The following is a 15872-nucleotide window of genomic DNA, read 5'->3' on the forward strand; positions in this document are numbered from 1 at the left end:
GATACTTTTTGTACTATGTATCCAAAATACTTTTCGCGGCTATTGCTAATTTAAAAGTACACAATCTTGATATCATTATTCCATTCTATCATACCAACAAGAGTCTAAGAATGTTTTTAAGTTAAAAAAATCTAAAGGCTTGGTCACTAAAAATCTTAGTCATAATTTTCAAACTACATCGAGAATATGGGTATCACGATATCTTTCTTTTTGTGCAATAAATACATGCCCAGACCTACATCTATGACGAGCTATCTTTCGACAACCAAACATCCAACAAAAACCACCAACAACATAACCAAAACAAAAAACTAACCAAACCAACCCAAAACCGCTAACACAAAGACATTGAGCCCTAACCCAACAGGAGAAAAGGAGAAAACTAGCAGAGATAGCACACCACCCAAGAGAGACACCCAAGGCTAAAGCCACCCAAAAAATCTCCCATGGTCAAGAAACAAGGGGACACAAAAGCAAGGTCAAACAAAAGGATGAGGATAGGCTGACCAGCCTTGCATTCCTCTAAATCAATATCTTGAATTCTGCTTTGGCTTTCCGGCTTCCGTCAGGGGCTCTTGTCTCTTTGTTGATTTTTAGGTTGTCTCCAAGCTTTAAATTCGTTCATACATTGTTCATTCGTTATGGTGAAAAGGGAAATTTTGGGCGTCAACCTCGAATCTAAGTGCTAAGTCTCCAGAATAAGCATTTCTTCTCGAACTCCCAATTGGGTTGACACTCTTGAAAGATATTTTTATTCCTTATGTCCCAAAAGGTCGATATAATCACATAGAATGGAGACCCTTTCTATGCTATGAAGCATACCACCGGTCATCTATGAAGACTCATATTAATATTTCATCGCTTGCAACAGTGATATCACAAACTGCTTGACCCTGCAACTAACGTGCTTCACTTGCAAAGAACACACCGATCATCCCTAATTCAACTTAGTATTAAGTCTGCCCTCAAAAAAAAAATTGTACTCACAGCAGGGTATCATAATCTCAAATTATTTAAATCATGTGAGAAAAACAATTCCGCAATTTGAAATTAAATCAAATTTAATACTAATCATTTATCTTATGGTTTTCATTGGGCCACCAGTATAGCCTTGTCTACAATAAGTCAGAGCTCATCACAGACAAAGGTCGAAGGTTCCATTGAAATTCGTTAACAAGTTGTACATATCCAAGAAATGTCAAACCCTCAACTATAATTATTAAAAAAATAAACCGGGTACATTTAATCATTGCAATATTTCTAGACTTAACGAAAAGTGGAAATTGAAATGGTCTATATTGGTGTGAAATCATATACAAAATCTCGCCCACAATTCCAGAAACTCTTTTTGATTATTTATTAGGGTACACTCATTTCACGTATTTGCATGTCTTGCATGCTTAATTCAACTCATTATAAAAAACATAAAGATACAACATGAAAATATTCCAGTGAGATAAGGTTTTACAAGTAATTACTTTACCCCCCACCACCTACTGATTTGATTTTAAACTTCATAATTTAAAAGATAAAATTTAAAACTAAAACTATGCTTTAGATCTTCTTATGCATCAACAATTCTACTCCATTCGTCCAATAAAAATAGACATTTTTTTTTATTGTGGTTCATTTTTTTCATTGTGGTTCGTCCATTAAAAACTATCAACTTCTATTTTTAATGATTTTTTTCCTCTAATGAGGTGGGCCTCATTTTTTCACTAATAATACTCCAATCAATTTTTCTATAGCTCTTCTACTTTACATATTGCGCATTCAAACTCGCGTCATCCAAAAATGTCTATTTTATGAGAAGGAGATAGTATTATTATTTAGCATATGAGAATGAGACAGTATTGTTCAAGATTTTCTTTTTTACAGTCTTTTATACTTATACAGAAATAGATTAATCTCTTATATTGTAGAGTTTTTGATGGATCCAAAATCATTTAGAATCAGTAAGTCAGCTGCTTTTAAAATAAGTTCACTGCAAACGGCCTCATCCTCCAATCTTCTTGTTCTTTATCGTCGCTCTCTCGTTTATTCCGACGTTGGATACAAGTACCTTGTATCAACATGTATCCCATTTAAAATAAGTTATTCATGTAAAATATGCAAATAGTGTATGAGTATAATTCAATATCCAATGCATTACAGATTTAGTCAGGGGGTTATAGTTTATACGAAATTGAAAACGGCAATACGATGAGGAATTAACACATTCAAAATACGTTATATTCACAAGTAATATGCAAAAATCGTATGAGTAAAATACAATATCGAATGCATAATAATTAAATTTGTGAGGTATAATCTGTACGAAATTAAGAACGACAATACAGTTGGGAATTTACACAATTAACATAAGGTATCATATATAATCTACAAAAATAGTGTAAGTATAATGGAAGACCCAAGACATAATATGGTAGTTATAATCTGTACGAAATTAATAACGACAATACAATACAGAACTAACGCATTCAAAATAAGTTACTATGTGAATAACATTAAATGTACGTGATTGATTATGCGCTACTTTGGGTACTAATAATCGGATAGAATCGTGTCTCGGATGGGCCTAAGGCTAAGCTGACGATATCCCCTTTATAGAAGTATTACAATTTGAAAGAGCTAAACTCTTTAAAATAAATATTCTTAGGCTTATTGGAGTATATTATATTTATAGAATATAGATAATATAATTCAACTTCTACAAAGTGTGTTATCTTCAATAATAAACTATATTTTGTCTTATTGAACAAAGTTTCAATTATTCTAAGATAGAGAAAAAGAAAAATAAAAATGCATTAGTAATAATTTAAAACAAGAAAGATGAAAAATAAAATGCATTAGAAGAAAATAAAAATATTTGACGAAAAGTATATTATTTTAACAATAAAATGCATAAAATCTATAATGCTCTTCGAGAGAATCAACTGTTTTAAAAATAATACTCCCTCCGTCTTACTTTAGCAATCCCGTTGATTTTTCTGCACTCGTTTTATAAAAATGATACTAATAAATAGTTATAGTGAAGAAATGGTAAAGTAATAGAGAGAATCATTTCTCTACTTTAACTATTTATTACTATCATTTTATAAAACGAGAGCAGAAAAGTCAACGGGTCTGCTAAAGCGAGGCGGAAGAAATACTGTATATACATAATATGCATAAGAAGAACTTAAAACCGTAAAATATATTAGAAGAATTTAAAGTACACAGATACAAAATAAAATGAATTGAAAGAGAAGAAACTAAAATGTAAAACCTAATAAGATGCACAAAATGATTATGGGTTTAAATTATTAAAACAAAAAAAATACAATTAAAAAATCAGATTTTCCGGATCTAGACTTTAATAATACAATTATTAAAAAAACAATTAAACTAATAAGCTGCACTAAAATAAACTACGAGGATAACAATACACACGAAAAAAAAACCTTGGACAAAAATAAAATACCACATGACTGCCATTATTTTTTTTTTATTATTATAATCAAAGAGTTGGCAAGACAACAACATCATGATCATGAAAAGATCCTAAAAACAATAAAACCAACCAACAAACACCATCTTATCACTAGCACCTAAAACACAGACAAAAAAAAAGCAGCAACAAGAAATAACTAAGACTGAAAGGGAAAAGGAGCAACATACCAGTTTGGAAGAAACAAGCCGGATCTAAGCAACCAAGTACCTTATCCTCCGGTCCAACTTCTAAGGTTACTCAAGTTGTCGGTGAAGGACTCCGTTGTGGTGGTGAAGCTCAGACACCAACTCTTGATCCACGATCTGAAGTGCCAGATAACTCCTTTTTTTTAGTATCCCAATTCGGTTCCAAACTCTGGAAAATGATCACATTCTGAATATTCCAAATTGACTAATGAATGACGTAACGTAGAACTCCAAAGCTTTATGTCAAACTCAAGCAAAGGAGTATTCATCCAAGAGATGAAGCACGCCATTGGTTCCTTAGACATGCAAAGAAGATGTTCTATCACTTACAACAGTAATATCAAAGGTTGTTGGAGACTCTATAGCTGAAGATGATATGCTCCAGGGTCTTCGACTCTCCTTTTCATAAAACGCGTGTATCATCTTTGATTCCTGGAGTACCAAATCTGTGTAGCCTAGCCCTGGTGTTGACTCACCCTACCCTAAGGATGAACCATATTTGTACGACTGCTCATGGTGGGACAATTTTTTTCCACACAAGACACCCCCTTTTTTTTTGTTGTTGTGCTCATGTAGTCAAGACACCAAGTAACCTGCAAAAAAAAGTTAGGTGAAGAGAAAACATTTGACTGATCACACTCTTTCGTCCCTCTAGATTTCTCTCAAAATTAGGTGATTCACGGCTAGAAAAAGATCTCTCCTCCCAAGTAAAAAGATGTCACCTCCACTGCAAGATCCACCTCCATTTCCAATCCTCCCAAACTCCAATCTCCTCAATGAGCTTGTCCTTCTTGATTGACTATATCAAGAGCCTTGGAAAAATAAGTTTGAGATTCTCTTCCCACGTCCACTTTGTCATACCAAAATCTCGTTTGTGCTCCATTCTCGACTCTCGTCTGAATTACTGGTCTTATCACCTCTTGGGTTTCCTTGCTGAAACTCTTGAAGTTTGCAATTTTTCCCCAAATGCTTGTTTGGACCTTATTGTCCATCATTTGAGGATCACCAATATACTGTCCTATGGATTGAGCTGATTACTTCTTTCCACAATGGTATCTGACTGTTTACCCACCTCAACCACCATTTAAAGAGCAAAGGGGAATTATGTATGTAGATATCCCCTATTCCTAGCCCTCTTTGCTCCTTCGATTTTTGGATAATATCTAAGAGATCAAATTACCTACTTTTTCTCCAATAGTTCTACCCCACAAGAATTTCCATTGTAATTGAACGATGCATTCTGCTATCTTCTTAGGCATGCGGAAAAGGTTGAGGTAGTAAATGAGTGAATTATTAAGGACCAACCTACCCTCCTTCGAGAGGGCTCTCACTTTCCAAAGTTCTAATCTTTTCTTCACTATATCAACTATTGGTTTCCATGTTATCAACTTTCGCGGATATGCTCCTAGGGGAACTCCAAGCTATGTGATTGGCAGTTTAGAGATACCACAATCTAGGCATTGCACAACTTTTGCAATCCAATCGTCATCGTACTTCGAAGGTCCAAGGGTGGACTTCCCGTAGTTTAAACTGAGTCAGGATATAGATACAAATACTGGATTGTGTGTTAGTGTGCTAACTAATTTATAGTAATAACTAATAACTTTCAATTCTATATATTAAAATTATCAACACAAAGACATAATTATATCAATACATGTAAATTTAAATATCAACACAAAAACATAAGTTTATCAACACAAGAATATTGATAAATTTATGTCTTGTGTTGATATTTTTAACATACAAAATTGATATTAGTTATTAGTTATTATTATAAATTAGTTAGTATTTGATCACACACATATACTTTGCTCTAATGAAATGTAGTTACACATTTCATTATATGTATAGAGCTAAAACGTGCCACCGTTTAAGTAAGGAGTAGGAATTGACTTTTTCAGCCCTTCCCAAGTTAATTTACAGTAATAACTAATAACTTTCAATTCTGTGTATTAAAATTATCAAAACAAAGATATAATTATATCAATATAACATAAATTTAAATATCAACACAAAGACATAAGTTTATCAACACAAGAACATTGATAAATTTATATCTTTGTGTTGATATTTTTAACATACAAAATTGATATTAGTTATTAGTTATTACTATAACTTAGTTAGTATTTGATCACACACCTATATATATATATATACATATATATATATATATATAGGTTTGTGTTAAAATGACAACACCTCTTAAGGTAACATCATACCACCAATCATAGCCAATCATTTGTACACATGGACGAATAATCAGCTGCCATGTGGCAATCATAAAAATTGCTCAAGGGTAAATTTTCACGGACTGCAATATCCAATACGCTAGACTGCAATTTTTCCCGCATGCAATATCCAATACGTTGGACTGCAATCTATAGATTGCAGTCTAGTGTATTGGATATTGCAGTCTAGCGTTTATAATATTGCAGTCTAGCGTGGTGTCAAAGTGTCATTTTAAGAGTGTTGTCATTTTAACGCACCCCCTATATATATATATATATATATATATATATATAGGATTGTGTTAAAATGACAACACCTCTTAAAGTAACACCATACCACCATTCCTAGCCAATCATTTGTACATGTGGACGAATAATAAGCTGCCATGTGGCAATCATAAAAATTGCTCATGGGTAAATTTTCACGGACTGCAATATCCAATACACTAGACTGCAATTTTTCCCGACTGCAATATCCAATAAGCTAGACTGCAATCTATAGATTGCAGTCTAGCGTTTATACTATTGCAGTTTAGCATATATAATATTGCAGTCTAGCGTGGTGTCACAGTGTCATTTTAAGAGTGTTGTTATTTTAACGCACCCCTATATATATATATATATATATATATATATATATATATATATATATATATATATAAACCCTATATAGGGAGATGATCAAAACAAGTATGTGTTTAAATCCAGAAATGCAGCCCAAATCTTGGCCCTAGGATTAGATGATCTAATGGTCAATAATTAACCCAAAATACGGAAGGTCATAATTAAGTAGTTTTAGGTCATATTATAAGATTTGGGTTTATGTCATGTTAAGATCATTTTAGTTCATGCTTTGTTAGCATGACCTAAAAATAAACTAACTATGAACTAAAAATGTCCTACGTATGACCGCGTTCTGCGTTTCTGTATTTAAATCTGGTCTTCATAGATCAAAACCCTATATATATATATAATTATGACCTTCCGTATTTTGGGTTAATTATTGACCATTAGATCATCTAATCCTAGGGCCAAGATTTGGGCTGCATTTCTGGATTTAAACACATACTTGTTTTGATCATCTCCCTATATATATATATATATATGGATGTGATCATATCATAACCCATAATTATGGTGATAACCTAATAACCCTCATTTTATGGACGAAAAATAATATTTTATGGAACAGAATATCATTTTATGGAATAAAAGTATCATTTTATGCATGCTGAAAAAATATCATTTTATCGTGTATAAATATCATTTTTAATAAAAATGATACTTTTGACCCATAAAATGATAGGGTTATTAGGTTATCACATAAATATGAGTTATGATATGATCGCACCCCTATATATATATATAGAGAGTTATGATCAATGTCGAACCAATTTTAAAAACCGAACTAGAGACCAAATCTGGGTCATTAGATCTAGTTTTTTTGATGAGATGTGCTGCTGTGAAAATTTTTTCGACTTCATTACAAGCCCATTTTACTTCATTATATAGGTTTATTACTTCATTCTGTACGTAATACCTTGAAACTACAACATGTTTTTACTTGCTTCCAATAGGTTTTGAAATGATTCAACATATGCTTCATTCAAATTCATTGACGTGGGTTTTTGCTTGATTAACATTTAAAAATGCAATTTATTCAAGTGAGTTTATTACTTCATTCAGAAACGTTATTACTTCATTGGATAAGATTTTTACTTCATTTCCGTAGGACTTCAAATGCTTCTACACATACTTCATTCCAATAATTTATTACATTATTCCATGTGTTTATTAAACCATATTAGCGCCATGGCGTTGGTGATAGATATTGTAGAGAGAAAGAACGGCACGCGACGGCGAAACCACATTTACGTACTAGAATGAAGTAAAAACCTACTGGAATGAAGTAAAAACCTACTAGAATGAAGTAATATATTCTAGAATGAAGTTAAATCTTCGTAACATGTTAGTATGACTTATTTACCTTCAGATGAATTAAAATAGGCTCGTGATGAAGGCGAAAATAATTTATAAATTTCTGTATCTTATCCATAAAAAACTAGATCTAAAAGCCCTAATTTGGTATGGTTCGGTGGTTCGGTCTTTAAGAGTGGATTTGTGGATAATGAGACTATATATATATATATTATATATATATATATAGGGATGTATTAAGATGACAACACTATTTATTGTAATACCGTACCACCATTTTAGGCCACTGGATCTGAAAATCGTGTGCTTGTCATGCTGCCACGTGTAAAAATACGGAGGGGTAAAATAGGAAATTTCTAATTTTACGTTACCAGATTGCAGTGCTGTTCATTGAATATTGCAGTCTTACCACAACAATATTGCAGTTTACCTATATATATATGGTGCCAGGGGTGCACTATGGTGCCACCATAGATAGGATAACACCATACCACCAATATAGTCCGTTAGATCTTATTTATGGACGCCTAGGATTAAGTTTCGTGAAAAAACACGGGTTTGCAGTCTACTGTATTAGATATTGCTGTCTACTGTATTAGATATTGCGGTTGTGGTAAACTGCAATATTATTGTGGTAAGACTGCAATATTCAATGAACAGCACTGCAATCTGGTAACGTAAAATTAGAAATTTCCTATTTTACCCCTCCGTGTTTTTACACGTGGCAGCATGACAAGCACACGATTTTCAGATCCAATGGCCTAAAATGGTGGTATGGTGATATATATATATATATATATATATATATATATATATATATATATAGGGATGTATTCATATCAAAACGCTAAGTATGAGTAAAACTTAAAACACTTGCAGTCCATTGGATCGTGTGATCTAACGGTCAGATTAATGCCACGTGTCATCTAATAATGTAGATTTTTAGCCTAATAATGTACATATGATAATAATGTAACATTTTAGTCTAATAATGTACATTTCCATTCTAATAATGTACCTCGGCGAATAATGTACATTTTTAGTATAATAATGTAGCTTATCACAGCCATCCAATCTAAGGATCCAAGGACTGTGATTTGTGCTGTGTTTTACACTGAGATGCTGTTATGACCCTAACATACCCCTATATATATATATATATATATGAGTATAGGAATGTGATCAAATGCAAACTCTAAATATTGTACAAACTCAAAACTATGATCTGGACCATTGAAAAATGTCAACAGATCACAAAAAAGCATCAACAGGAAAATGTCAACAGAGTTTCAACTGTATTCAATGATTGATGTTGTGTTGATACTGTGTTGACATCAAAACCTTGAAATTTTATATTGTGTTGATATTGTATTGAAGTTGTGTTGAGGAGTTTTGAGTTTGTACAATATATAAGTTTGCATTTTATCACTACCTATGAGTATATAATACGTCATCTGTCCACAAAAAAATAGTTTCATTTATGGGTGGTGCGAGTTTTCATGAGAAATTAATAAAGAGAGAAAATAAGTGGATAAAGTAAAAAAGATAGAGGGAAAAATAGATAGAGTATAAGAAAGAAACGTTCCATTTACAGAAATGGGACTAGTGGACATCCCAAAGTGGCAAAATGAGAATATTTTTTTAGAACAGAGGGAATACGAAAAATTTTAATGAAGCACCTGCCAAAATTTATGTATGCATCCGCCGCTGCATAGAGGTTGTACAGACACACTCCATGAACCAGTTAAGAGCATCCGCAATGGTGCTTAGGCCAGCCATAGGCCAGCCATTCTCTCCCCTGCCACGTCAGCAACACTAAAAAATCCACCTGCCACATCAGATTTAGGCCAGCCATAGGCCAGCCGCAATAAAAATAATTCAAAATATACTACATTTACGGAATTAAAATTACGATTAAATTACGGAATTAAATTTACGACACATATACGGGAAAATTCATTAATTGCATTTAAAAAAGTTACATAGATAAAAAAAATTACATGCATAATAAAGAAAAAAAACTATCGCCGTGCAATCCTCCGTGCCCACAACTCTTCAATTATATCCTTTTGGAGTTGAATATGAGCATCCACTTGGCGCATGTTGGCAAATTCCTGAAGGCGGCCGGCTTCATCGAGAGGTACCCCACGTCGTACATTAGGGGTGGCCGTTCCGTGGCTTGGACCGGCTTCATCGTCACTGACCCAACTAGTCAGCTGTACGCCTTCGTCTTCGACGATCATGTTGTGAAGGATAATGCAGGCGTACATTATCTGGGAAACGCATCCGACATCCCACAAACGCGTTGGACCCTTAATTGCCGCCCATCGAGACTGGAGCACACCAAATGCGCGCTCCACGTCCTTGCGCGCCGACTCCTGTCGTTGCGCAAAGTAGGCTTCTTTTCATCACTTGTTTGTCGGATCGTCTTCACAAAGACTGGCCACCGAGGGTATATCCCATCCGCCAAGTAGTGGCTCATATCATGCCGGTTGCCGTTGGCCACAAATGAGACGGCTGGACCGACGCCCTGGCACTTCTCGTTGAAGAGGGGAGACGAATTCAGGACGTTGAGGTCGTTGTTCGACCCGGCTACCCCAAAATACGCATGCCAGATCCACAGCCGGTAATCAGCTACGGCCTCGAGGATTATCGTGGGGTTCTTTGACTTGTAGCCGGTCGTGTAGGCCCCCTTCCAGGCAGTCGGACAGTTCTTCCACTCCTAATGCATACAATCTATGCTGCCTAACATCCCGGGGAACCCATGCTTCTCCCCGTGCATCTGCATCAAATTTTGACAATCTTCGGGAGTAGGGCTTCGAAGGTACTGCTCACCGAAAATGCTGATCACGCCCCCACAGAACTCCTTCAGACATTTCAGGGCTGACGACTCACCGATGTGGAGGTACTCATCCCACATGTCTGCCGCGCCTCCGTAGGCCAACTGCCTGATTGCCGCCGTGCACTTTTGAATAGGGGTGTGGCCGGGTCTGCCAGCCGCATCGTGCCTGAAGCGGAAACACAGATATTGACGCTCTAATGCCCCAACGATGCGCATAAACAACTCCCTGTGCATTCTAAAACGCCGCCGGAACATGTTGGCGGGAAACCGCGGGTTCTCTGAAAAGTAGTCGTCGTACAGCCGCTGATGTGCAGCTACGTGATCCCGATCAATCACTGCTCGGTGGTGGACAACTCGTGGAGGGCGAGGTATCGCCTGCTGTTCCACCATACGCATGTACCGCTCCATCTCGCGGTTCATGTAGGCATCCATAGCCTCGTTCATCCTCCGTTCGTACTCCTCAGCATCCCCACCACTACCACCACCGCTACCACCAGCGTTACTCATCGCGCGATGATGCTCTTATACAGAAAGTTAGAGAGAGAGAAAACTCGTTAAAACAAGTGGTGCAAATGAAAATGAAACGAAAATCGCGTTTATATAGGTTTTTTAAATTAAAAAAAAATCAAAAATCGGTGCTGGCCGATCGCTGGCCGATCGGGCCGCCACAATGGCGGCTAGCCGATCGGCCAGCGCTTCGGCCAGCGATGAGCGATCGGCCAGCCCACGCCGAAGCGCTAGCCGATTTCGCTCTGGCCGATTGCAATGGTTCGGCTAGCCGATCGGCTAGCGCGACGAATCGGCTAGCCGGTTGCTAGCCGACCATTGCGGATGCTCTAATGCATTTCCTTCCAAAGCCCATGCCCGCTAGCGTCTCCACAAGAAATAACTTTGAGCCCACTTCTTCAAATAATTTTATAGCCATTAATAATTTTATAGCCGCTAACGACGACGACAACACGACAACTTATAGCCGTTAATAATTTTATAATCATGCAAGAATTTTCTTAGGAAAAGGCACATGCATTATCAATGTCTAGTGTGATGTAAAAACTTGGTATTGTAGCATATAGATAGGTCAACGTTAATTATTAGTGTAAATTGGAATCATACAATATGTATACGCATAACGAAACATATCACAAGAGAATAGTTATTGTTGTTGGTATTTTAGCATATATGTTGGTGATAGGTCAACATTAAATATTAGAGTAAGTTGGGGGTTATACAATATGTACATGTATAACGAAACATATCACAAGAAAATAGTTATTGTTCTATGCTTACTTGTCACACCTTAAAAGACTTATGCCAATAGTGCTTGCATTCTCCATTAAGGTTTAATCTAAAAAGTAAAGGACTAACTGCTGCAAAATCAAGAAGTCTAAGTCAAATTTTAAAATTTGAATGAAAAATTACTAGTTTAACAAATTCTCTGTTATCTATAATAATTTTTTGAGTAAATGTGATGCTAAAGTGGTGCATACACATAAATATTGTTAATGTCGATGAACAGTGACGTATAAATGACTAAGAATCTAAAATAAATTAAAAAAACAATATAAAATAAATTTGTTGAAACATGACAATTAAAAAATCTGAGACTTACGTAATTTGTCATTCAAATTTAGAAAGAGGTTGTACAAACCAATATTTAATCAAACTTTTGTGATTTTATATTCAATTAATCCAAAAACATCATACTCCCTTGTTATATAGTAATTGAGGCATTTCATTTTGTGCACTCATTTTAAAAAAATAATTATAAATAGTTAAAATGGAGAAAAAATAAAGTAAGAGAGAGAATATTGTAGATAAGACTCTTCTCTACATTATCTCTCTCTTACTTTACTCTCTCTCCACTTTAACTATTTAATATCATTTTTTCAAAATGAGTGCTAAAATGAAATGTCTCTATTACTGTGGAACGGAGGGAGTACATTTTAAGAATCGAGAGAGGGTACGTTGTTTCATATTCATGGTAAAAGTTGTTTCATATTCATGTTAAAAAGATACTCACTCCGTCCTGAAAAGTATTATTTTTGTTCACTTATTATTTTCAGGCTAGTTTTAAAAATCTTTTTAGCATGAATATGAAAATAATAGTCCCTCTCTCGATTCTTAAAACTATTTCTATTATTTTCACTTATTATTATTTTATTTTATATTTTTGTTCTCACTCTATTTTATTTTGTTAAAGAGATATTGTAATGATAAGTTCAATCAAATAAAACACTCACCATTCACAACCTTTTCAATCAATTCTCAATCACATTTATTTTATTTTGTTAAAGAGATGATTGTAATGGTAAGTTTAATCACATAAAACACTCACCATTCACAACCTTTTCTATCAACTCAATCACATTTATATATATCCTAAATATTTGCATTATCTTTTACAACTAGCGATTATTTAAGTACAGCTCGACAATCCTACTCATTTTGACTTAATTCAACATATTTTATTTATTTATTTATTTATTTTTGTATTGATTGCTTGTGCACTCGCAATTCATTGATTTGTTAGTAATATTAAATTTGGATTTAAATATTAGTAATATTCTCTTACAATAGACTCCAGCAGATTGGAGTCGTCGTTAATTTATCTCCGGGCTTCTGAGCCCACTAAGAGCATATGCCTGTTCAAAAATTAGGCTAATCCATAAATATGATCAGCCCAATAAAGTACTGACCATCTCATAAACGTCAATTCTTCTTCTTCTTCTATAGCCAAGCCACGGCTTCTTCCCTCGATTTCCACAAAACGCACCACCACGGCCACCATCATCTTCCGAGAACGCTTGTTGTACGATGCAGTCGAAAAGGCCATCACGGATCATGGTTCATTTCTGTAAACTGCATCCATCACGACTTCAGTTCATCGGTTAAAAATGCAATGGATCATGAAGCGTAGAATTAGAATTAGAATTAGAACTGGAATCATTCAATTTTAAATTTAATTTTCGGTATCATAAAAATATTTAGATTTTGGTTTAGAATTAAATTATAATTTTAATTATATCAATTCCATAATTTGAATTTCATATCTAAAGTGCACAATTTAATTTCCATATCTAAAGTGCATAGAGAACACACTCTACACACACGCTATAAATAAAATATACACTATACACAAAATACGCACACATTATTCACAAAAATACACCCACAACATATGCACTCTGACAAAATCCACACTGCACACAAATTACACACATGGGGTGTGTGCGAATTCTTCAAATTTAATTTCATATCAATTACTTAATTTTACCAAACATATAATTTGAAATTAAATTAGAATCATTTCCTTCCAATTCAATTTCATAAAATTTTAACCTAATTCAATTCTAATTCCATATACCAAATAGAACCTCATTATACAAATCAAGCACGGACTATGTTATCATCATTCATCACATGATTTCTCTCAACATTTATTTTTTTTTCATTCCGAAATTATTAGTGAAATCGAAAACTTGTCCAGTGCAAAAGCTTTCGTTAAACTGCTACATGTTTTCTCTTTATTTTTCATTCATTATATATATAAATATCCTTTATTTATTTATTTCATTTTTACTTTGTAATTCCAATTCTTTGCAATTTTTTCTCCAACTTCTTTCGATATTTGAATAATTTTATCAATCAAATTCATCTTCTGTCGATATAGATCAATGCAGCGCCAGTAATATATATACGATCGTGAAGCCCACGACCAACTCCTATAAGATTTAATTATAGAAATTTGTGCTCACTTTGGACACCTTGATGGGATGATTATAGTTTTTATGTAATTTTGATTTCAATTATATACGTACTACTACTATTATTCTTTTGTAGCAATTTGCTTGCCACAAGAATTTGTTTGCGGGAAGTTGATGTGTCGGCTTACTTAGTAAACTATTTTAAAAGGAAAAAGTCTAGCCATAATCTGAAAGAATCGGGTTAACCGTTTAATTACTTAATTATATTAATAATGTAATTACATTAATTTTAATTTAATTTGTATTATTTGATTATATATGTTTATATGAATTTAATTATTATATAGTATTTAAATATACATAGTTTAAGCGGATGTGATCAGGTCCATAAGTGAAATTCTGTCAAAAATCAAAGCAAATCTCAGCTATTGAATCCTGTGATGTAACCGTTAGATTAATGTCATGTGTCATCTAATAATGTAGATTGTGTAGTCTAATAATATAGCTCGGCTAATAATGTAACGCGTTTTAGTCTAATAATGTAGATTGTGCAGTGTAATAATGTAGACCAGTTAATAATGTAACGCTTTTCGTGTAATAATGTAGCTCAGATATTATGATCACAGCCATCCAATCTAAGGATCCAAGGGCTGAGATATACTTTGATTTTTGACCAAATTTGTCTTATGGACCATAATGTGCCCCCTAAGAAAGAATTAAAAAAAAGAAGATAGAACCCATAATTTGTAACCGGGAATGAAAAGTAGATGTGAAGCCATTAAGAATACAATTGAAGAATGCAAGGTGTGTGATCGAGTGACATGTGACTCGTTCATTCTTAACCTTTACCTAATGGTCAGGAGACCGATCTCTGTCTTTAAATATGGAGCAACTTTAAATCCTTAGATTAACTTTCTCATCCATTGAAGTGCCTACAAATCTCAGTGAATAGTTACTTGGTCCGCCGATCAATACTCTTGGTAATTAACTAAAAGGTAAGTGCAATTGAACGAAAATTAGTAATTGTTGATTCTCTTATTCAACTATAGACTTTATAGAAGAAATATTAGTACTTTATGCCCTTATTCAACAAGACTTTTAAAACTTCACCTAACTCATAAATTAGAAACTAGTAAATCACTGTGCCTGTAGACTTTATCAATGATATAAAAAGTCAACTATACATAAAAAAAATTATAGACTAATTTTATTATTTTGGATCATCTTCTAGAGTTTGGCCAAATTTAAATATAAAATGTTTTAAGTAAATAATAATCATACATATTAAAACATAAATTCCACTAGCAGTACTTCCATCTATCTTCCCTCTCTCACTTACTTATTAATTGTGCTCTAAAACTCGTACAATATTATTTATAATTTTATTTACTTTTAGTGAACGGCGATGAGTATTATTTAATTTTAGCATAATTACGTAAGGTGTTCTGGTGTACTCGTACTCATAGGCCTTATTCATCC

This window comes from Salvia hispanica, chromosome 2 (assembly GCF_029641045.1).
Source record: "Salvia hispanica isolate PSC_SH4W2 chromosome 2, Shi_PSC_v1, whole genome shotgun sequence".
NCBI classification, from domain to species: domain Eukaryota; kingdom Viridiplantae; phylum Streptophyta; class Magnoliopsida; order Lamiales; family Lamiaceae; genus Salvia; species Salvia hispanica.